Genomic DNA, 24,876 nt, shown 5'->3' with positions numbered 1-24,876 from the left:
TGACACGGTCCTGAAGGGAAGTGGGTTTTAGTGCACTGGAACGGGATGAATGTGTTCAATCAAGCAGTACAAACCTGATTAATTGTCTTAATACTTCACTTCGAATGGCCATATTGTTTAGGATTAGAATTAGATGACAACTTGTTCACAATATTTGCAACGATTCAATTTGACCAGCAGGTGTCAGTAGAAGACGAAATTTCATGTTGACTATTTCCTAATGGAAGTGCTCTCTTTACGTTGGATTTTTCTCATAATTATTTGAAGTGTAGGCCTGTAGTTGATGAGGAATCACGGTGTGCTAACGCTACTCAAACAGCTTCGATGAAAAAAAGGGAGTGTGATATGGGTTTGTGGTACATTATGACAATCTTGGACTTGCAAGACTGAGGCGACGGTTCAATTCCCATCAATGTGTATTATATATGTGTTATTTAGCTCATCTATTCTACATTTTAAATAGATCACATTTGACATCTGACCCACTGAACACTTACTATTGAACATATTTTTAAACTATGGGCTATTTAGTCTTGTTTTAGGATATAATATAATTCATTGCACAAACTCAGGCTAAGTATAAGAGCTATAGTCTACTACAATCAGTCGTGCCAAAAAAGAGACATTGTCTTTATTTTTCATTTTTATTTTATTGTGTCAGCATTGAACCATACAAGCATGTAGTGTTGTCCAACAAGAATGCATGGCGAATCAAATCCCAAACAACCTATGAATCAATGAACAGGTTTCCATTGCACTTCATTTTATTGAGCACTAGATGACCTCCTCGAGCACTGTGTCATTGAAGCCTCGAGTAATGAACCATTTTTTGAAACAAGTGTCGAAGCTTCAACAAAGCCTCGATCGGCCATCACTACCTACGGCTGCGTGCTCTAACACCATTTCAGAAGTGACTAACTGCAGAGTTGGGAGCGGAGGAGGGATGACCTTCAGGCTGGCTCGACTGCTCCTCCTTCTCAGCCGTGGCGCATCCAATCAGCAGCCGACATCCAGGACTGCACCTGCAAGGGGTCATCCACTCTCACACACACACACACACACAAACATAGAGGCACCTAGACCCACCCGTGGGTCATAACACTCCGTGTGGATCTTTTCACTCTGGCATTGAAAGGGGGTGCTAGCGCTAGCCGTTTGCTAAGCTATGTACAGACAGCACCACCGCTTGCCGAACCACATATTCACACCGTTTATATACAACAACTCATCATCAATATCTCCAAAGTAGAAGTCAAGAACTTTTTTCAAAAACGATAACTAACTCAAACTTTTTTGTGTGTTTATAAAAACAAACTAAAACAAACTTAAATTGAAGTCATATTTCACTTCGTTTACGTCTGTCAAATGAATATTTGCCCAGGAATATCTTTTAGTTTTACGCAGCAGCACCTAAATGCACGTCGCGTTCAGTGACGTCACCTCTCTTTCACAGCAGTATGTTGACGCGCGACTCGCGGCGGGAAAGTCCGATATGCCACAGTAGTGAACATGTTTATTGAGACTGGGAAGTAGACACGACAGTTTGACTCAGTTGTCTCAAATATCCTGTGGCGATGAGAGTGGTTATGGCTATCTGATAAAGCAAGATTTAATATTGGGAATTTAACAAAATGAAAAGGAACCGACAACGCCACCCTGGGAATTTCACCCAGGGAGTTCTACTAAACACAAAAGTAATAATTAGGCACACAGGTAAGTTCTACGAGGAAGGAGTAGGAGACGTGGTTCAGAATGTTTAAAATATCAAACCAACTTTTATTCAACATTTAAAAATAAAAGGAACAAACAGACCAACACTTAAAACGGAGCTACTGAGCTCCTTAGTCTTGGTGTAGAAACTGAGGCTTACCGATGAGGGGGCCAAACGGGGGAGGAACCAAAGAAAACAAGGAACACCCCACTCACACGTGACACACCTGCAAAGAAAGTGAAGTGCAAAAAAAAAGAAGAAAACAACCACAATCCCGGGTCACAGCACTCGAAGGGGCCCACCACCCGGGACACCGCCACAACCAGCAGCTCTCAGCGACTACAAAAGAAAAGATAAACAGTTGGTTACTAAAAGTTCCCTAAAATCTGTCACATGTACTGAAATAGCAAGAAAAAGAAACAAACAATGCAATTACACACACACACACACACACACACACACACACACACACACACACACACACACACACGCACACACACACACACACACACACACACACCAACCAAGTTCCCACCAACCACGCACACGCATACACGCACGCACACCACTGTAGCTGGACCGGCGACTTGATAGTGTAACGTCTGCTGTCTGAGGGTCAGCAGTGGCGACGTAAGCAAACGAAGAAAAACACAACGAGAACGGAAAAACAACAAGTAAAACCAAGGCGGGACGGAAGCAACATGCACCGTCCACCGTCTGTACGGGGCGGCTAGCACAATCAAGTGCGGGCGAAGCGGCAGTGTTCCTGCACTTATCTTATAGGACCGAGTTTTGGGCCACAGGTCTTGATCACCAAGCGTCCTCCAGGTGAGGAGAATAACGAGGAGGCTCTGCGCAGCTTTGTGCTCGCAGGCGGCTGGAGTGTGCCGGTGAGGTGTTCAGGAAGCACTGTAAAAAGAACGGACAGGTGAGGTACTACGTACCTATGCTAATAAGCCATAATAATTTAAATGCTAAAATGTCCGCACCTGATCCTCTTAAAACTCGGGCACACAAATCGGATGTTCAGTGTCCCATTGACCACAATGGACCACTAAACGAAGCTTTTTAGAAAAATGCGAAATGAAGCCACTGAGAGCTAAAACAACATGCAAACAATGCCACAGTGCAGCTTTTCACAAATGGGTCAATTTTGAAATCATTTTAATCAACTCTGTCTTCATTGATCAGAAGGTTTTTACAGATTTGGAATCAAAAAAAATTTACTGCAGGAATCATAAAATCGTCTCATCAGTGACGTTTATAGAGCCATTAAAAAATTGAATATGTGCTGAACAGACAAACGGAGGTGTAAGAGGCCTGTGTGACCAGCAGGGGGCAGCAGAGGACCGACAGCCGCAAGTTCCTCCTCAGAGAGGCCTGAGAAGGTTCTGCACCTTCAGCTCCTCCAGGAGGTCCTCAGCAAAGTGTCAGAGTTTGTTGGTTTTTTACCTCGGTCGGCAGAGTCACAGTATGAAACTTGTAGCCAGGGGGCGCTGCAGCTCACTCAACACCTACAAGGTTTGAAAAGGAAATTGAGTGGAATTCATCTGGAATGAAAAGAAAAGCACAACTACAGCAGAAAAACTGAACACAAAGACGCACAAAGTTTGAACTACACACTGATTTTCTTCTTCTGTTGATTCAAATGAATTTGACAGAAATAATATCTGAAAAAATACAAACCAAATGTTAAATTTCGACATTTAAAAAATGGACAGATTCATTTACACCCAGTAAGACAAGAAGATATTTAGCTCTCAGCCAATTAGAGCTGCTGCTCCTGTGTGTGTGTGTGTGTGTGCGTGCGTGCGTGCGTGTGTGTGTGTGTGTGTGTGGATGTGGTGGTGTGTGTACCTGAATGTGGGAGTGGGTGTGTTTAAGTACGTCACTGGAAGTAGGCTGCCAATTAGTGCGGCCTCCGAGGCCGCAACCGCCCCACGCCAGCGACGAGCCCAGGGCGGGGGGGCCCGGACACGGCACACCCGCCGCAATGCCGGCCAGGAAGAGGCCCGGAGCAGCAGGCCCCCGGACCGGAGGGCACCCGCCCCACGAGGAGCCAGGGCAAGATGACAGGGAGGCAGATACCCCAAGGAGAAGGGACACCACCCGGGGCGAACAGACAGCAGAGCCCGTCCTCCGGACGGGGCCCCCCAGGGCAAGCGAGACCGGACTCATCCCCATGACAGGACCCAGCCCCTTCACCCACCGGGAGGATCGGTACCCAAGGCAGGCCCGGGCACCCAGATGCCCCCCCCCCCTACGGACCCAGTATGGCGCATCGCCGCAAGTGGCGAGGTCCCCATAGGCCCAGCCGGTCTCGCACCCCAGGGGCACCGGACTGCACAGGGCCCATCCAGAGTGGGAAAGATGCCGGATCCCGCCCCCGCTAGCAGGCCGACCCCACTGTGTGTAGGGGTGTCAGTGTGTGTATATGTGCACTTGCTGGTGTGTTGAACTATGGTGCGTTTAAAATGGAGGGGTGGTAAGGCCCTGGGGCAACCACACTGCTGCTGAGCAGGGCGGCGGCTGCAGTGCACGAACCACCCCCCCAAGCCCTAAGTGTCTATAATGCTATTAAGATTGGAGAGGGTCTTAAGGCCAGAAGGCCGGGCAGCGACCACCCAAGACACAAATCCCCCGAAACAGAAGAAAATAAATAAATAAATTAAAAATTTAGGGGAAAAAAAAATAATAAAAAAAACACCTATTATGTGACCAGGGGGGACTCCCGGTCAGGGCGCCCCCTCAGCGACATCGGGGCCGGGGACACCACAGGGATCCAGGAGCCAAAGGGGGCCCGCCCCCCACCGCACCGCACCACCCGGGCACACAGGAGCGGTAGCCGGCGAACGCGCAGCCCCACCCCAGGCATGCGACCCCACCGTGTACGATCCAGCGCCAGTCCCCAGACACAGGGACGGACCAGCCCTCCCACCAACAAGGAGGCCCCCAGACCAGAGCCAGGGCCCCCCCCCCCCCCCGGAGCACCACCCCCGGTGCACCACCCACCCAACCCCCGACCCCCCACCCACCCGCAAAGCAGCCGAACCTCCCACGCCCAACACCCCCCCCCAGACCGCACCCGGCCCGCGGCAGCACGACCACCACTGCCCACATCAACCAGCAGCCTCAGCTATTGATTGATTACTAGTTAGTTATAGGATGAAGCAGACAATCCTACCAAGGAGGTGTGGTCTAACAGTAAGTTGCTATATTGTGCAATGTGCAGGTGTTGTTTTGTTTTCCAGTTTGTGAGGATTGTTTTCTTAGCGATAGATAAGGAGGTGATCAGCATGCGAGATTCTGCCTTATCTGATGTGATATCACTGAGGTCCCCTAAGAGACAAAAAGAAGGAGTGGCTGTGATGTTGTAACCAACCTGTGCTGATAGATCATTGCATACTACGTGCCAGAATTTATTTACTGGTGGGCAATGCCATACAGCGTGTAGGTAATTATCTGGGACATTAACTGTGCAGTGTGAGCAGGTCTGAGAGGCGGTCATGCCCATCTGAAACATCCGCTGTCCAGTGTAGTGGATCCTGTGGAGTACTTTAAAATGTATTAATTGTAGATTAGGTTGTTTTATCAGTGAAAAGGTGTTCAGGCAGATTGTTCTCCAGAAATTAGAGTGAGGCTGGAGAGACAGGTCTCTTTCCCACTTAACAATTGGGATAGAAATTGTGCGATCTGTATTTGTAAGCAACTCACTCCAATAGAACTGCACTCGTCCTTCTCTCACATGACATTGGATCACAATGACCAAACAACACAACAAAGACAATGATGCCACTGTGCTGCCACATCCAGACTCTGTGTAGGTCTGTAGGCCTCTTGGACCTTCATGTGAACCACTGCGTGTTGACTGGAGGTGAAACATGACTGACTGCTGTCCTCCTCCCTGGACAATGCAATCTCACTTTCAATCTCACAGCCACTAAAAAACCTGATTGTGATTGAGAGGTCCTCAGCAGCCAATCACTGTTGGGAGTCCAGCCTTCAAACACTCCTCCTGAATCCACAGTCACATCTGTGAGCATCTGGAACTTTGGCCCCGATCCTCCACACCACACAACTTGGGATGACAGTGCCACCTACCTGTATACTTTCAGCAGCCAGTCCCATGTTCTGACCCGTTTCCACTGTGGCCTGTTGGCTCATCTGGTCCAAAGTCTGGATCATCAGTGTCCAGGTTCATGGAATGAGTCAGTGTGCCGCCGTCCTGTGATGTCATGATAAAGAATCACTCTATTTATACTAATGTGCAGAACCACTGGAGTGTGGAAGCAGACAGTTACCATAATCCAAATGAAAAAGCAACAGCAGAAATGCTTTTTCATTTTAAGAACGTGGCTGCATTAGTTGACTCATAATTAAAATCATTAATAAATATTCCTATGTGCATTTTCCTTTTCTTATTCGTGTCGCACCTTTTATGACACAATCAAAAAGAAAACTGAGGGCATTGCTTTTTAATTTTCATGGTCCTGTCCTGCACAAGAGTTACCACAACTCGAAAATGAAAAATGTGTTCCATAACTGACAACAGGTTGGCTAGGGCAACCTTGTTTGCGTCCGTATCTGGGACGGCAGAATACCTGCTCAACTCGGTCCCGAGCATCAGATTCAGATACACTATTCAACTCCACCTGGGAAGCTAAATCCAGCAGGGTTTGAACAATTGTGTCAATGTGCGCCATGCTCAAATCTGTCCGACCAACGAGATCCGTCAGTGGTCCACGTTTTTCGGCGATTTAAATCTCGTTTACCGGCAACTTCAATGACGTGAAAAGTAACGATGGCAAAGTGGTGTCATACCGCTATACCTTTTTTTTGTTTTGTTTTGTTTTTTTTAAATATACAGTATATATATACATTTATTAAATTCACAAACATTAGAATTTACACATAACAGGAGGCAAATGACACTTGGCGTCATACCGCCATACCCACAGCGGAGGTGGAGAGCTGCTGACGTCACTTTCCTGCGCCACGCGCTTACTTTGAGATTGCGATTTCATTTTCGAGTTGTGGTAACTCTTGTGCAGGGCAGGACCACGAAAATTAAAAAGCAATGCCCTCAGTTTTCTTTTTGATTGTGTCATAAAAGGTGCGACACGAATAAGAAAATGAAAATGCATATAGGAATATTTATTAATGATTTTAATTATGAGTCAAATAATGCAGCTTCGTTCTTAAAATGAAAAAGCATTCTGCTATTGCTTTTTCATTTTTGAATTTTACATTTCATATTGAATTTTGGTAACTCTTTGCTGGTGCATGTTTTGAAAATTAAATCTCAAATGTGTTTTCCTTCATTTGAATTAAGTACAAGAATGAGCAGTCTTGAAGAAGAAAATGAAAATGCAGATTGAATGACTTATTAACCATTTTAATTATGAGTCAAATAATGCAGCTTCGTTCTTAAAATGAAAAAGCATTTCTGTTATTATATTATTATTTTTATTTGGATTATGGTAACTGCTTCCATATAAAACAAATACATCCATAAATATAAACAATGTGAGAATTGTTTCTTGCAAGAGCTGTACTTCAACCCATGACCATCGATAAAAGTGTACACATCTAATCGTAAACAATCTGCTGCAACCTGAATTTCCACTTCTGTGTCTATAAACCAGTCACAGCTTGACTGATGGCTCTGAAGAAGCAGTTTCCATCAGCCTCTACATTCTCATTTGTACACGGCGAACCTAATGGGCCATTGCAATCAGAAATTGGAAGACTCGCACGGTCCAAATGAATCTTCAAGTTTTTGCAAAGGTCTAAACAAACATCAACATCAAGGGGAGAGAAGTTACACTCTTCATTGGTCACAGCACTGACAAACTCTACGTCAGAATTATCCATGTCAAAGTGAGGAGTTTTGCTCTTCTGAAGTGACTCACTGTTGCCAGCTGGTGCTGGAATTTTAAACCGTGACCATGCAGAACCTTGGCTAATCTAATACCAGTGCCATGATCTGCCACTGCATCTTCACTAGTACTAACTGATGATGGATCACAAATCACATGTGCGAGGCGTAGAACGAGCGGAGCAGTCAGAGGCAACAGAAGAAGAAAGAAAAGCCTCCTTAGCTTAGTTGATCTTCTGTGTTGCCTCCTGGACGGTGCTGGCCTCCTCTGGCTTGGTGCTGGCAACCACGGGAGCCACAGGAACCACGGGCACAGCTCTGGTCATCTGTGGCGTCGCCTCCACCTGATTAAAATGAGAAAGATGTGATTTTATGCCAATAAACATAGAAAGGAAAACACTAGGCTTTACACGATCACGATTTTTGTGCCGATCACCGATCAGTGAGTTTAAATAAACCAATCACTGATCACCGATCCAATCACGTTAGGGGCAATAAATACTTGTTTCTGTACACCCCTTGCCTTCTCACGAGCACCGTCTAAAGTTGTTTGCTTTAGCATCCGTTTCAGAGTTTGCTTTTCTTTTTCTTTCTCCGCACTGCGTTTCTTGAACTCGACATGCTCCTCCGTGTGTATCTTTTCCAAGCGCCTGATTAAATTTGTGGTGTTCAAGTTTTTGCCAAAGTTCCCCCGCTAGGTACTGTAGCGTTGCATATATTGCAGATAGCTTGTGCTATGTCTGTTTCTCTCACTTTGAAAAACTTCCACACCCCCGACACGTTTGATTGTGTCGCCCATGGATGTTGCTGTCGTGAAGATTCAAAGAAACTTTATTTTCCGTCACATAGCGACAGTACTCAAAACAGGAAGAGGCACGAAGACGAAAATGAAGGCCTTTGAATCATGAATCATTAGCTCTCGGATACAAACAAATAAACATGTCGATGCTGTGAAACTACTTTGGAGGAAATGAGACAGATTAAAAAAGTTTCAACACGACCATGACGTCATTGATCGGTGATTCATGACATGACGCCCGATCATGAACGTTTCTAAAAATGCCAAATATCGGCCGATCCGATACAGTCGATAAGATGGGTGTAAAGCCCCAGAAAACACACACAGGTGATGAAGTGGAAATGAATAAGTACAAACCTGCTGCACTGCTGTGACATTGCTGGAGGCAGACTCAGTCATGTGGACAGTTGAACGTGTTGCCCACACCTGCAAATACAAGGACACAAAGTAACGTTTAAAGAACTGCATTTATTGTCCTATCACAACGATGCACACAATGAAATACACATATCCCAAATACCAACATGTCACTTGTTTGTTTTGGTTTTTGAGGCAACACGTGCTGATCAGGCTGGACATCTGGAAGAACATAAAGAAATTAATTCATAAACAAAGTAACACACTAATTAAACTGTACATGTACTGTACATATGTGATCTTGTGTTGATAATAGGGGTGGGGCGATACGGCTAACCCACGATTCGATACTGTGACGATATTTGGCCCACGATAATGACAACATCACGACAAACGATATCTTCGATATCTTCGAAATTTTGCAGACGATATGTGACTGAAAAAGAAAAGAATACACATAAAAAGGAAAATGCCTGTGATCTTGCATTTATTCCAAAACTTTGTATAATGTACAAACAAACGTGCACTGCACAAGCAAACATATTAAAGTGCATGAACATTAATAACTTTCATGTAAACAAGGACAGTGCTTTCTGGTAATGTAAAGTCAGTAGCAACTTGTCTTATCTCAACTTGGGGACTTGGGATATACAAACCGACGGGAAGATGAAAGAGCGAAAAAAAATCCTTTCACTGCCCCGATTCTGAAAATCAATAAAAAATGATGCAGACAAAATAAATAAATAAATAACCGCGTCCCCAAAATATACGGGACAAAGTGAAGTGCGTCCCCCATCAGTTCATTACGGGACAGGCTTTTTAGTTGCCAAATATGGGACAATCGCGTATTTTACGGGAGGGTTGGCAACCCTATCTAGACCACAGACGGAAATTAAATGAGGTTTTGTCATTTTCCCTAAAAAACGGGACAAATTGTGTCCCGGGAGAGATCTTATCTTTCCCGGGACAGGTGGTGAAAAAAGAAAACAATTATGGGAAAAACGGGACGGGTGATAGTGAACGAGGCAGCTCTGCAGATTCGTAGCGTTGCCATTGTATTTTACCTTCGCAAAACAGTTGTTGTAGATTGCATATTCTTTATGAAGTTTCCTCCCGTCATCCGTCTCGTAAAAGCCAAAGTGGGTCCACACTTTAGAGCGGTAACTTGCGGGTGGGTCTTTGATTTGTTTTCCGTTGTTGGTATTTTCCGCCGTTCTTGCATGTGCTCTTCCGTTGTTAACTCGTCTTATTCACCGGCCGCTGCTTACGCCTACTTGACTCTTACGGGATGAGCGCCCCCACAAACAGGACAGGAGAGATTAAGCCTTAGCCTCACTGAACCACACGGGCTTGGACCGGATGTCTGTGTGAAATGCAGTCTCAACAGCTGTTGGTACTGTCTATAAAAAAAGAGGAGAGGAAATCAGAGTCAACTTAGGATAAGTGTTCATTTTTAAAATAAAAAGTTGCACAGTTTGACAAATACACGATTGGGGGGGGGGGGGGGGGGGGAAAGAGGGATGAACAGGTTACCTCAACCTCCTGTCCAACAAGAGTCCATTCAGGAGCGGGTCCATACACTGGCATGTGGACAGGACCTGTCACAACCACTCTGGGAGACACCCTGGGCGATGATTGGTTGTGGCACAACACCCCTGGCCTAGGTGAAGGGGGTGCGAGCTGATGGAGCACTGCAGCATGCAGACGCTCCACCAAAATCAGTCCTGAGGTGCACGTAAACAGAAAACAACATGTTAACACATATTTGTCATATCAAATGAAGAGCAAGTAAGGCTGAAGAAGGCAAAACTTACACCATCATAACACCACCATGTACAGCTGACGAAGGGGGAGGTGATTGGCCATATACACAAATGTTAAACCTGGAAGAAGTGTCACATAATCAATTATGTAATCACACAATTCTAAGAAATATCTGTTAGCACAGTGTCACTGAAGAGAAAAAAATACAACAAAAATATGTATTTTACACACCCATGCGTGCAGCAACACGATGATATACTTGACGTAGCGCTGTTTGTAGTTCTGGCTTGACAGTCAGGCGAGGTGGAAAGTCAAGCACAAACACCTACAAAAAACCCCAAACAAACATAAAAATGCAAAATAAATTCATGAATATTCTTGTTATTGAACTATGGATCATGGAATTACTTGATATTGATAAAACAAAGTGGTGATGACATTCATGTGTTCAAATTTGTTTGTCACAGCAGATAAACAAACCTTGGGCCAGCGGTCCAACACAGTTGCCAGTAGCGCAGCAAAATCCTGGGCGGAGTCTGTTACAAGCCCGTGTTCAAGGTTGTTGCCCGGGGAGAGAACACAAAACCATCCACAAGTGGACAGAGATGTGAGTCTCCCACCACCAGAACAAAAACATAAAGAAACTCGTGGCTTGACAAAATCACGACCCATACCTTCTTGTCTGGTTGCTGGGCCTTAAGAACGAACTTGCACTGTTTTGTCAGTCAGGAGCAAAACGGGCCATCTTCGCACCCAGGTCGCTGACCAGTACCACGCCCTGTGTAAATTGACAAAAAAGAAAAATCTAAATATGTTTTTGTAAGATTTATTTGGAATACAACATAACAACACAGGCAGAACATGAAATCATGAACGTGGAAGTACTCACGACGTTCAAAGTCCTTCCGAGGTGGAAAAGGTGTCCAATCCTGTTTTTGCTCCAGGCGTCGTTTCATGGCCAGAGAGCGACGGAATGCCTTGGTGTTCGGCATCTGAACAATGAAATGAAAGATTGTGTCATTTTCAATGAAGGACAATGATAACACAAGTTTACAGAAAAAAGTGATGTTTTCTCACACACAACATCAAAACACAGAAAGGTTTCTATACCTTTGCAGCTGGAGACGATGAGCTTAAATCAATAAAGCAAAAGAAAATGTGTATGTGTACTCTTGGACCCTAACCCTAATGCCATACAAGTCTATGGGGTGAAATTTGAACTTTGTCCTACAGATATGGGGCCACTTGCTTTTTCATCAGGAGCCCCCAAGAAGAACCCACGCCAAATTTGGGGCTTCTAGTACTTGAGGAACCCTGAAACCCTAACCCTAATTTCAGCTAACCCTAACCCTAACCCTAGTTTCAGCCTTATTGTTAACCCTAATTCAATGCAAGTCTATGGGGTGAATTTTCAACTTTGTCCTAGAGACAATGGGGCCACTTGCTTTTTCATCAGGAGCCCCCAAGAAGCGCCCACGCTAGATTTGGGGCTTCTAGCCAATGAGGAAAAATTTGGAGCAGACACAACAGGGTTACAGCTGAGAAAGGACTGTTGCCACTCACTAGACCAAACAAATGGTTTCAATGGACTGGTTAATTCTTCTCTCGTGGCCGGCAGCTCCACTGCCTTAGTGCTGGAGATGCCCGCTCAGGGGCGCCGCCAGGAATTTTGGGCCCCCTGAAAAAAAACAAAAACAAATGGGCCTCCTTTGCGCAGCGCTTGTCAAAAGCTTCACATCACTCTAAAAATACAGTATAGTTCAATAATAGTGCTTGAGTCCATCTTGACAGTGTCAATGTATTTTTATTGTGAATTCTCCACAAAGCAAACTCTTAACATTTATGAATGATTCATGAAAAAACACTTGATGTCTCTCGGACAAAGTTGAGCTTTGACCTTCATAGACTTGCACTGCATTAGGGTTTAGCGATGAGGCTGGAATTAGAGTGAGGGTTTTGGGGTTCTTCATGGGCTTGAAGCCCCAAATTTGGCGTGGGTGTGTCCAGGAGGATCCTGATGAACCTGAAAGTGGCTCCATGTCCCTAGGACAAAGTTGACCTTTGACCCTCATAGACTTGTATGGCATTAGGGTTATCGATAAGCGATACAAACCTGGTGAGTTTAAGACTTAGTGACTCTACGTACATGAATGTATGGGGTACCCCGTCCTTACCTTGTTCCAACCTTCCCTCCACAAACCTGGCTGTCCAGTGCAGAAGTCAAAGTGAGAGAGAGAACAAAGAAGGAGGAGGGCCTGTGACGCCGCTGCTGATTGGCTCGTTGGTCGGTTGAATGAGCCAATTCTAGAGCTCCCCTCGGTGTCCACACACTGCAAAATATATCTAAGAAATAAACACTTAATTTGAGAAAGAACAGGCTAGAAACAAGTCAAATTATCTGCCAATGCAGTAAGATATTTAGACTTGGTAAGATTTCTTAAAATAAGACGATATATCTAGGCATTTGAAGAATGGAAAAACTCTTGAAATAAACAGTAAAGCACTCATTCCAAGGACTGTACTAAGTCAAATAAACTTGATACTAGCTTCTCAATTCTTTTTTCACGTTTGCTTCTTTCTTAATTTGAATGAAAAGATCTTAAAACCAGACCTACTAACAGTGCAATTCTTCTTAATTTAAGTGTTCACAATATTAGCTTTTTTTTCTCAAAATGAGACAAAGCATCCACCCCCCTACGCCCATTCCCCCCCAAAAAAAAATAATTCAGCAAACAGAATTAATATTGTCAACAACTATTTATTCACTTAAATTGCTGACAGTGCCTTCACTGCCTTGTAATAAAAACGTCACTAAGGCATTGCATCTTAAAACAATCTCAAGCAATCATTTCTAGAACGCAAGTAATGTTGTGTTGTTACAATATTCACCGTCATCATTATTGAATATTGATTCAGATTCCCTGACACAAAAAAAACAAAAACAGTATGGGGACAGCATATAGTGTTGTGTTCCTATCACCACTGATAACATGTTTGTTCCAACAGACTCCCACCCACCCTCAAGTTACAACTACCAGGGGAGTGTATCACTACCTATGCCTAGTACACAGCTCTACTCCCCAATAAAATCTTTCCATTCTGCCATGGTCTTTTGTATGAGGCTGTGGTGTCTCACTCATGGATAGTGTCCTGTAGCACTTCTGTCTGAATGACAGAGAGAAGGGTTGCCACACACTTTTGGATATGTGAGGTGCAGGGCATAGTAGTAACCCATCAGATGAAGCACACCGTCACTCAAGTCTTCCGTGGCTCCAAGACAGATGAGACAGCGGGTCCCATCAAACAGCAACACAGGGGCGCAGAAAGACCTCTTCTGCGAGTACATTGTGGGATCTTCAGTTGGCTAAAGAAAAAGAAGAAGGAAATGCCACATCCATGCATGGAACTATGAAGTGTTGAATGTGAGAAAATGCGAACAAACTTTCACCTGAATGACATGAAGCAGTGCCTCACTGGCATGTCCCAGCTTCTTCGGTGGTGGACTTGGTGAAGGAAAGAGTGTGGGGAGTGCCCTGAGCAGCGCGATGGAATATTCCACTGGAATAGAACAAATCAACTTTGAGTTCAAAGTTAGTCTTCCTAAAAATGAGTCTTATTAGGTTTGTGTTGATCACAAAAAAAATCTTATTTTTTCAGCATGAAGAGTATTACCATTCTGCATCTATTCATTCAGCGCAACATAAACCATCCTATGTCCCAGGAAACAGCTACACAGTCAATTAGAGACACAGCAAAATGACTCACCTACATCCAGCGTTATGCGTGGCTTCATCACTTCATTTTTTTTCCAAACACCATAAAATTACACATTGGTGCAGAAGTCTTCCCATCTCTTTTTTTAGTTCATCAATGAATTTTCTGTTGCCCTTATCCAGAATGCGCCGCAGCTCATTCATCGCCTATAATGCAAGTCAATGTTAAAATCTGCAAAAATGCTTGCTTTTCATCATAAACCAAAACAAGTTAATCACTTACACGATAAAGATCCTTGACACATGGATATGCATCCAGGATCTTTGTTGGCCTTGTCCTGTTCTTTCAGAACATCACTATCGATGAAGGATCTTCTTGCTTGAAACTGCAGGTCAAGAATTTGGGAGACAGCATCTTGGTTGGGTTTTGGTTTCTTGTACAGCTCCTGCAGGGTCTGATAATGTCTGGCCTGTGCTGTCAGACCATCTTTGGCTGATGAAATGGAGGAGACAAATCAGTAAATCAGTCAAATGGATGAAATTGTTTGGAGCATCAAAATATATCAAATGACAATTCAAATGTAAAAATGCCTGTGATATATCATGATATCCAAAACTATCATAACATTGCCTAGCTTTCATACATTATCATTATTATTAAAATGGACATGTTTCTACTTACGTGAAGTGTGGCCATTATCAGAACTGCGCCCTGGTGTGTGACACAAAATAATTGTTGATCCACCAATTGAGTCTGCATCATGATCTTCTTCTTGGTCACTTGCTGAGAAGTCAATGCGATGCCTTTTCTTCTTGTGGCCCCTCTCTGGTGAATCTCTTGTGAAGATTCTTGTAAGTGCTCGCCTGTGGTAAATTAAATTTCACTCATTGAAAGAACAAATAAAGATGGAAAGTGAACATGCACAGATAAAAAAAAGTATCAGCCAAAAATAACCACACGCTTCAAAATCTTCACACTTTTTTCACAAAAAGTGCGCAAAATAATATAATCACTTACATGTTTCATTGTTTTGTCTTAATCCTTCAGCATGGGATAATAATCCACTAGTCTTTGAGACATTGCAGTGACTTCATGCTTAGAAGGGTACAAGACCACCTCTCCTTGCTGACTGGCTCTCAAGATAGAAATCATGCTGGTGACAGTGTTTCTCACCAGCCTGCATCTCAGCTCTTTGAACATGACACATTTCCCCTCACTGGCAGTGCGGGCCATCTGGAAGTAGTGCTTACGAGCTTGCTCCAACTCACTGTCTGTATAGAGGGTGGGCAAACTTTTTCAGCAACGGGCCACATGACAGACCTGCATCGAGTCGGCGGGCCACGGAAGGGGGGGTTGTATCGTTCTGGGCGTAGTGACTGCCCGATACGGCAACTCCATTGGGACATACCTCTACATCGCGGTCGAAAGTGATATATGGATAGATCACGGTCAAAACGCTATTTCGCGGGTGATAGATAGATAGATATATAGATAGATAGATATTGTGTGTTGAATACATACATTCGTATATATATGTATATATGTATATATGTATATATATATATATATATATATATATATATATATATATATATATATATAATATATATATATATATATATATATATATATATATATATATATATATATACATACATACATACATATATATATATGTGAAGAGAGAGAGAGAGAGAGAGAGAGAATTTCGGGGGGTGCGCTGTTGGGGGGTTATGACTGGCTTCACGCGGGCCGGACAGAGATACGCAGCGGGCCGGGGTTTGCCCATGTCTAGTATAGACAACATATTGTGGAGGAGCAGGAAGCTGTAGGGTCCTCTTTGGGCTGCTTTTCACCAAAGGAGTGGAAGTCTGAGGACAGATTGAAGATGTTCCTCCTGGTGAAGACACAGTTCCTGGCTTCATTCGGGGCAGCCTTGTCTGGTACGGTGGAATTCTCAGCCGAGAGGAAACCAGATCCAAAACATGATGAACAAGAGAGAAACAATCGACACAATTAGGAAAAAAGTAAATGCTCGATGTTTTCAGAGCAAAGTAGGTAACCAATCACATCTACACTAATAAGGGCCCAAATCCTTTTCCTCCTGAGAAAGTGTTCTGGTCCAGGAAAAAGGTCTCTCAAATCATCACGACGGAGGGTGTGGAGCAAGACTTCATCGATGTTGGCAGCTATAAAGACAGTCCAATCATTAACAAACCTTTTAAACTTAACAACTCATACATTTTTTTGACTAATGAATTTAATTCAACTTGACAAGTCAAACCAAGTTTGTTTTGTGCCAATTTCTGTTATCAGAATTAATTGTAAATGCAATTCAGTTTAGACATTTTGTCTCAAATTTGTAAAATACTTCTTTTTGAAATCAGTGTCAGCATACAGTTATTTTAATTACTTAGCGGACAAATCACAGTAATGGAAATTTTTTCATACCTACACATGACATACCATTTAAAATTGATACTGTGACATCATCCAGCTCATCCATTATTGGCCCCGGTTTGGATGTCCATTTCATTTCTCCTCAATCTGGCAGGGAAAAAAAAATCATCATATTAAGGTCACAATTAGGACAAGCTAGCCTTCCGACTCAAGATCCGTTTTTTTTACAATGCCCATCTGCCATGGATCCCAAAGTTCCCATGCAATTAAAAGTTGTGACACCTTATCTGATTGATAACCATAGACAGCTCAACGGATTGCTAGTCATACAGACAACAATCAAAATTGGAGTGAAACTTGTAACCACAATGCCTGCAACATGGTGGTACTTATGGTAATAATCATCAAATACCAGTGTTCTTCGTGACCAAATGACAACATCTGATAGGATTGTGCCACCTTGAACTGCAATCAACTTAAATGTTGATAAAAACAAGCAAATTGTACCTAAACTACATCTTCAATCAATCCAATTTGAGCACCCTCTACCCCATAAACTGAAGATACTGCAATACAAACTTGGTAGTACAGTATTTCGTCATGCCACATATAACTAGGAATGCTAATTGCTTGTTCACATGACTAGAATTGCAGTACATCAATCCAATACAAAATACACACTTGTGACACTTGTCATCAAGCTCATAAATCCATCGAGTCGAGATGAGCATGTGCAAGGAGTCGGACTCCGTGAGTTCACATAAACAGAGCATTGCGTTTGCATAAGTTATGCACGGCTATCGAGCTAGAAGCCGAGTCCGACTTGGTGCACACAACCACACTATAATGCCTCTCAATGTCCTAACCCATGCCACGCAACACAAACGTGAGGGACCGATTTGAGTTTCTCACGGGACCAGCAGTGAAGTCACAACCGTCGCCCCACATGAAATGTCGCAGCAGGAGCCTGAGGATTTTCTGAGTCAACATGCTGATCAACAGGTAACGTAATGTTGGCTTCCTTGACGACATTAGACAACTCCCTGTTTATATTTTATCCATATTTTAGTACAAAGCCTCCTTGTTTTCTGATCTGCTCCTGTTTGACTTGTTCGGTTTTTGTTTTGACATTATGCTGTTAGTGTTTATTTCAAATTAACAAGAAGTACCGGTACAGATAGTAGGAAATTAATATAACACTTGCGTCAAACAAAGAATAACTAACTGTACATATATTCAAGGTTGTCCTGAGGTCAACTGTACCAACCATTGCCAGAGCTTATGGAGCAATTTGATGTTATTGTACAGTAAAAATGGAATATTGGAGCTGTCGCAAAAAAAAAGAAGAAGAAAAAAAAAAAGCCAACTTTAAGGCTTAATATCTCCAAAATGATACTGTACATATGCTTGATAATGACTGAGGATATAGTCAGGGTGTTCCTTAGGTCAACTGTACCAACCACTGACAGAAATTATGGAGCAAAGCAATGTTACTGTACAGTAAAAAATTGAGTACTGGGCCCTTTTTGCCTGTTTGAAAAGCTAAAAAAAAAAGGAAAACAACAACTTTGAGGCTTAATATCTCCAAACTGGTACATTAAATATGCCTTATAATGATTGAAGATATATTCAAGGTTGTCCTGAGGTCAACTGTACCAACCATTGACAGAGCTTATGGAGCAATTTGATGTTATTGTACAGTAAAAATGGAATATTGGAGCTGTCGCAAAACAAAACAAAAAGCCAACTTTAAGGCTTATTATCTCCAAAACGATACAGTAATCAATCACATTTAGAAATCAAATGTTTCTAAATGTCAAGTCAGTAATGTCAAGTCAGTGCTTGATGTGTCATCAGCAGGCGTCGGCGTCAGTAATGGGGCATCGGCGGGTTTCGGGCGGAATCGCCAGGCGTTGGGAAGCGTTGGCGGGTGTCGGGGGCTCGTGGCCAGGTGGCGGACATCACGGCAGGCAGTGGCCAGGTGGACTCAGTCCCGCAAACGCTGCTTACAGCTTTAATTTTGTATTGCTTTGATAACATTGTTTAAGTTGAGTTTAAATTTACACTATTTTTTTTTTCTTAGCTGCTAATTGTTCAAAAATGCTGATGTTAAAAGTGTGTTTGCACAGTAAATGTTATGGCACTTTAATTCATATGGCAGTACATTTAAAATAACTGGCCGTCAAGTTCCAGGAAATGACAAACTGCACTGAGTTGAGTGAGATTCTCCAAAGGAACTCCAGTATAAATGTGGACTTTACATTCTAGTCCCATGTGAAGAAAAACCCAAAAGTGAACGTTTTTGTGCCTCACCCTTTCTAACTGGGACATTTGCAAGGGAACGCAGACTGGTTATGCTGCTCCCTGATAAAAGAAAAATGTTTCTAATGTTACCTCAGAAATTGCCTGTTATTATTGTGGCTCAGGATTTTGGAGGTAGATTTTTTTTATTTTTCATAAGGAACAGGATAACAGTAATGCCCTGGCATTGGCAATAAGCTTTAATTTTGTATTTGCATTTTTTTTAACTTTAGATTTACATTAAAAATGTTTCTGTGTAAAGTGCTGATGTTAAGTGTTTGCACGATAAATGTAATGGTGCTTTTGTTTATATGGCAGAACATTTAAATTAAAGTGTATGAAAGACTTCTTTTAAATTCATTATTGGCTTTTGCGTATACAACGTGATTAATCATGATTGATCAGGTAAATCATGCGATTAATTGTGATTAAAATTTTTAATCGTTGCCCAGCCCCAGTAAAAACATTTTTCTGGTGCCAGCATTTCGTGAGGCAGAAGTTGATTCATACTTCAGTGCCTTGGAGCGAATAGCTTCGCCACTCAACTGGCCAAGAGACATGTGGCCTGTCCTTCTCCAATGCAAATGAATAACTATTGTCAGATATCATATTAACTACAAAGTGATCAGGGGAACGTTGGAATGGGAAGGAAAACTCGATTCAACCAAAACAGAAACACGGTAACAGACAATATGGCGGAACTACCAGCTTGCTCTGAAACAGAGAGAGATGGCGAAACAAACTCCTCGTGACTAACGACGCGAAAAAGGGCTTGGACATAGAAATTATTAGCAAGGAGATACGGGATTTAAAAATGGAATCAAAAGAAGTCCTTCGCACGTTTGGAGAAACACTGAGGAACGACGTGGAAAAAGACTTGGACGACTTCAAAGACGAAATAAATCAACAACTTGCGAAAGTCATCACCGAACAGGAGCTCCAGACCGGCAAGATCAACGAGGCTGAGTCGCGGATTGAAAAGCTAGAACGTTGGGCACAGGAAGCTAATGACGCTCTGGTCATATCACTGAGAGAACAAAAAGCTCTTCAGGACAAGTTAACTGACCTGGAGTCCAGGCCAAGGAGAAACAACCTACGTATCTATGGAGTCACTGAAGGAGAGGAGGGAGAATCTGTGGCCAACTTTGTGGAAGACCTGCTGAAAAGCAAACTGCACCTGCCAGCAGATTTTAATTTCCAAATTCAGAGAGCACACCGCTCATTTGCACAGAAGCCATCGGACGGTGCCCAACCGAGACCCATCATTGTTAACTTTCTGGAATTTACTACCAAAGAGAGGGTCCTGAGAGAGCTATGGACAAAGAAAATAGAACTGGGGAATAAAGTACCGTCATTCCATCACGATTACGCGACAGAGATGGTCCAAAAGAGAAAGGAGTACAACACTGCTAAAAGAATCCTGAAGGAGAAGGGCATCCGCTTCCAGACGCCATTCACCAAGATGAGGACCCACTGGGATACGGGAACTCGAACCTACAACAGCGCAGAGGAGGTAAAGGAGGAATTGGCGAGACGCGGCCTGGCGGAGAAGACGGCGGTGGCGACGGGTGCGGAGGGCACTCGGTGCCCCGCACTACGACGGAGTGGCAGTGCAAGGAGGGATCCTGGAGGGGCTACGCATCAGCAGCGACACGAGCTAGAGAAAAGCTATAAGACTTTCAAAGATTCTTTGATTAAATTCAGAGAATAAAGGGAAGAAAGCTGGTAGGGATATTCTAGTATGACCGGTGTTTTTAGTTGACAAATTATTAAAATTGAATTCCCATGTTAATAGAAAAGAGACTGTGGGTAGTCCGGGTCGCTCCTTTTTTTCTAACGTTGGACTCATTTAGAACGACTAAAATACTCATTGCAGGTTCAAGTGTCATTTCTAAGTTAGGTTAGATTTTTGACTGCCTTCACGCGGGCCGGACAGAGACACGCCGTAGTTTGGCCATGCCTGATCTACAGGAAACACATCTCTCTCAGCAACTTACAAAAAATGTGAACGAAAAGGTAGAAATATAAATACGAAGGAATACGTATTTGTTCAGGGCTGCGCAAAGCCGGAGCCCTGCATTTGCTGCGCTACCCTTTTAAAAAAGGTCTCTGTTGTGTGTTATTTTAATATGTCCATCTCTTTTAGAAGAGAAAGCATCGCCCCGGTCTCATCCTCTCTCCAAATGTCAACATTCTTATTCGCGTTTGCTGGTTGTTTCGCGCCGTCTGTTTTGTTAGACGACGTAGTTGTGCGGTGGCGCGTGCGCACTTACGTTGTCCAGTTAATAGTCCGACTAAGGCGTATACATGGCCTAGAAATTAGAATTCCAATCGCATTATCTGGGTGTCTCAATCGGAGTTCTCAAACTCCGATCATAATCGGACGAAGGCAATAATTCAAATTTCTCTAGTACCATGTAAACGCACTGAGGGACGCAAAGATTGCACTCCGGCGCAGGTGTGATTGATGATGCGAAGGTGGGGGCAAACCCACCTGCCACATAGAGAAGAAGGTTACAAGAAGCTGGTAAACCAATGAACAACTCTGGAACAGCAACACAAAAGCGATGAGGACGATACAGTGTCACAACAAATAATCGGTGTCAGAAGGGAAATAGACGATGTCTTGAGGCTAGATGTTGAGAAAAAGCTGAAATTCATTAAACAGACCCACTATGAATCAGGCTGTAAATCAACCAAATATTAAGCAAGAGGAATAAAGGCCCAGCAAGCTTCTCATGCAATATGTAAAATTAGAGACCCATTAACGAAACAGCTACTACTTGAACCTGAAGAAATAGAGAGGGTTTTTAAAGATTACTATGAAAATCTATATACCCAACCCATGGCTAAAGAAGATTGTGAGATGAAAGAATTCCTTGACTCATTGGACCTACCAGCCATTGGAGATGAGCAAAATAGAAAACTAATTTCCAGTATAACCAAAAAAGAAATAGATGCTGCCATTAGCAGGCTTAAAATCAACCAAAGCGCCAGGTAGTGATGGGTTTCCTAGTGAGTGGTATAAAACATTTGGAGAAGAATTAACCCGATACTCCTAAATTCTTTTAATCTGACTCTGACAGAGGGCAAACGGCCTCCCTCATGGAAAGAGGCTGTCATTCCAGTTATTCCAAAAGAAGGGAAAAATAAGGAACTTTGTGAATCGTAAAGGCCCATTTCAATCTTAAATGTTGACTAGAAGATCTTTACTTCAATCATCTCAAAAAGACTTGAAAGTTTTATGCCGGACTTGATCGATAGACGTGTGCTGCGATAGGAAAAAAAGGGGTCGATAAAAAGTTTGATAGAAAAAGTTTCACTTCCTTTTTCATCATAGCCAATCATGTAGCTTAATATTACGGTCATTTCTTCAACCAACCAATCGCAAATGCAGACCCGGCGGCTCCACGTTGTCGGAGGAATCCGCTGCCAGCGCCAGCACCAAGCAAGTAAAGCAGACCAAACTGGACTTCTTGCAGTAAATACGACAAAGCGTCCAAGCGCCATAAGGACATCACCCATGTAGTAACATGCTTCATAGCGAGGGATATGCTGCCAATAACCACCGTTGAAAAGCTTGGCTTCAAACAGCTTCTCGCCACTCTTGATATGAAGTTCCAGACTGCAAGTATTTTTCAAACACAGCTCTTCCTCGTCTGTACAACGAGTGCAGGGAATCAGTGCAAAACGAGCTGTTAACCGCCACAACTTCAGACCTCTGGTCGAGTCGCACGTTCGAGCCCTATCTCAGCCTATTTTTTTTTTTAAATAAATAAATAATAATAATAATAATAATAATAATAATAAAAAAAACAATTCAGTTGTGTTTAAAAAAGGTGGTTGAATAAAAGTTTGAATTTGAATTCAGTGCTCGTGTGTTCTTTATTAAAAGTCTGTCATTAAGTAATAGTATAAAACATCCAGTTAATTAAAATATGTTTTAAATTTTTTTGATAATTATCGATATCGATCAATATGACTTTTTTTTATATCGATATGCTTTTTTTCTATATCGTCCAGCCCTAGGACTGTCCTATACATAATAGATCAGCTCCAAAAGTTGTTACTGGTGAGCCTTGACTTTGTGAATTGGAGATTTCTGTATCAAGTTCTTGGGAAACTAGGGTTCCAAGAAAAGTTAATACAGTGTATTCAAGGTCTCTACCAAGAACCTACGGCAAGGGGGAGGGTCTGGCGGAGGTGGAGACAATTCTGATGGTGGGTATAAAGGAAAATGGTGGGGGGTGGGGGTGCCTGACAACGCCACCTGGGGAGTTGCACCCTAGGAAATAAACTATAATAAAATTCCTCGGGCTACACAGGTTCGTTACGCTTTGAAATTTAAGGGGACGAGATGGACTTCCAATCAGTCAGCTTTTTTAACAGGTAGGCAGACTCAAGAAGACATTAGACGGGTCCTATACATAATAGATCAGATCCAAAAGCAGGGCCTGCGAGCTGTTACTGGTGAGCCTTGGCTGTGTGAATTGGAGATTTCTGTATTGTTGTGATTCTATATTTAGTTTAATGTATTATAGCAGTGATAGTTAGTATATTAGCAAATATTGTATGTATGTGTTAGAAGTATTATAGTTAGTTAAATGTTTAAATGTAATGAATGTCAATACATGTAGTCCTCTTATAATCATTTGCCCATTCTTATCAGTACCATTCAGAACCTCGGAGTAAAGACAGATACTGTTTGACTGATTAAGCCTCAGGAACAAAGACTTGGGGTGATCAAAGTGGGGGGGGAGCACAGAAACTGCATTTGTTACCCCCCATAAAGTTTGTGACCCTTTCAGGCACGGGAACACGAACTTTTCACCTCAGGGTTTTATGGCAGGAAAGTTTCCAGCAGACCAGATCAAGAGGAGGATGGACTATTTGGCTCCCGGCCAAATAAGGACTTGTTTCCTGCCACAGATTAGCCTAAAACGGGGAAGGCTACACCACCGGACAGCCAATAGGAGGACGACATGGAAGAAGACATCTACATATTTTATTACTGTTTGTTTCTGTATTTAAGATGGCGTAAGGGACAGATAGATCAGACTTGGCATCTGATAACACATTGTTGTTGTTAGGGTTAAGCCTCCGGAGCTCTGTACCAAGTATCTTGTTTTTTCTGTTACTAAAACTTCTTAAGATTTCATTTGTCTACTATTCTCTTCATTCAACGAACACGCGGTTTGGTAGCATGAGATTGGATAAAAGAACCAAACCAACAATTTGGTGACCCCGACGTGATGAGGAAGGACAAGGGAATCTGAGATTGAACACCACAACGGTCACTTCTGGGGACATCTGATGACGACAGGCCGGCCACAAAAAAGGTAAGCAGACACCTGTTTAAAACAAAGTGCTGCATATTGGACATTCTAAAGTGTGGTCGTCAGTGTTCTGTGAAGTGTCCTAGATAGAGGAGCAAGATACTTGGAATCATTTTGTAGGAATTTTTGTTTTGTTTTAATTGCGACGAGGTAATGCTCGGAAAGTAGGACTTAAGGTCTGAATTTTTGTTTTGTTTTAATTGCGACGAGGTAATGCTCGGAAAGTAGGACTTAAGGTCTGAATTTTTGTTTTGTTTTAATTGCGACGAGGTAATGCTCGGAAAGTAGGACTTAAGGTCTGAATTTTTGTTTTGTTTTAATTGCGACGAGGTAATGCTCGGAAAGTAGGACTTAAGGTCTGAATTTTTGTTTTGTTTTAATTGCGACGAGGTAAGGCTAGGTGGAATAGATTTAGTGGTTTAATTTCATTTTGTTATTTTTATAACGTTAAATGTCGGAAGTGTTTGGGGAATAAGTTGAGTAAAAGGGTGGTACTTGGAATGCAATTTACGGGAACAGACAAGCCCGGCATCCAAGGAATATTATTGTGTGGGTGGTATATGAGTGAGAAATTGAACGTGAATTAAAAGATTCGTTGACCTTGGGAATTCACCCC

Source organism: Nelusetta ayraudi, unplaced genomic scaffold (genome assembly GCF_046127955.1).
Source record: "Nelusetta ayraudi isolate G7.1 ecotype Tasmania unplaced genomic scaffold, CSIRO-AGI_Nayr_v1 ptg000024l, whole genome shotgun sequence".
NCBI lineage: Eukaryota > Metazoa > Chordata > Actinopteri > Tetraodontiformes > Monacanthidae > Nelusetta > Nelusetta ayraudi.
This window is presented reverse-complemented; position numbering follows the sequence as displayed.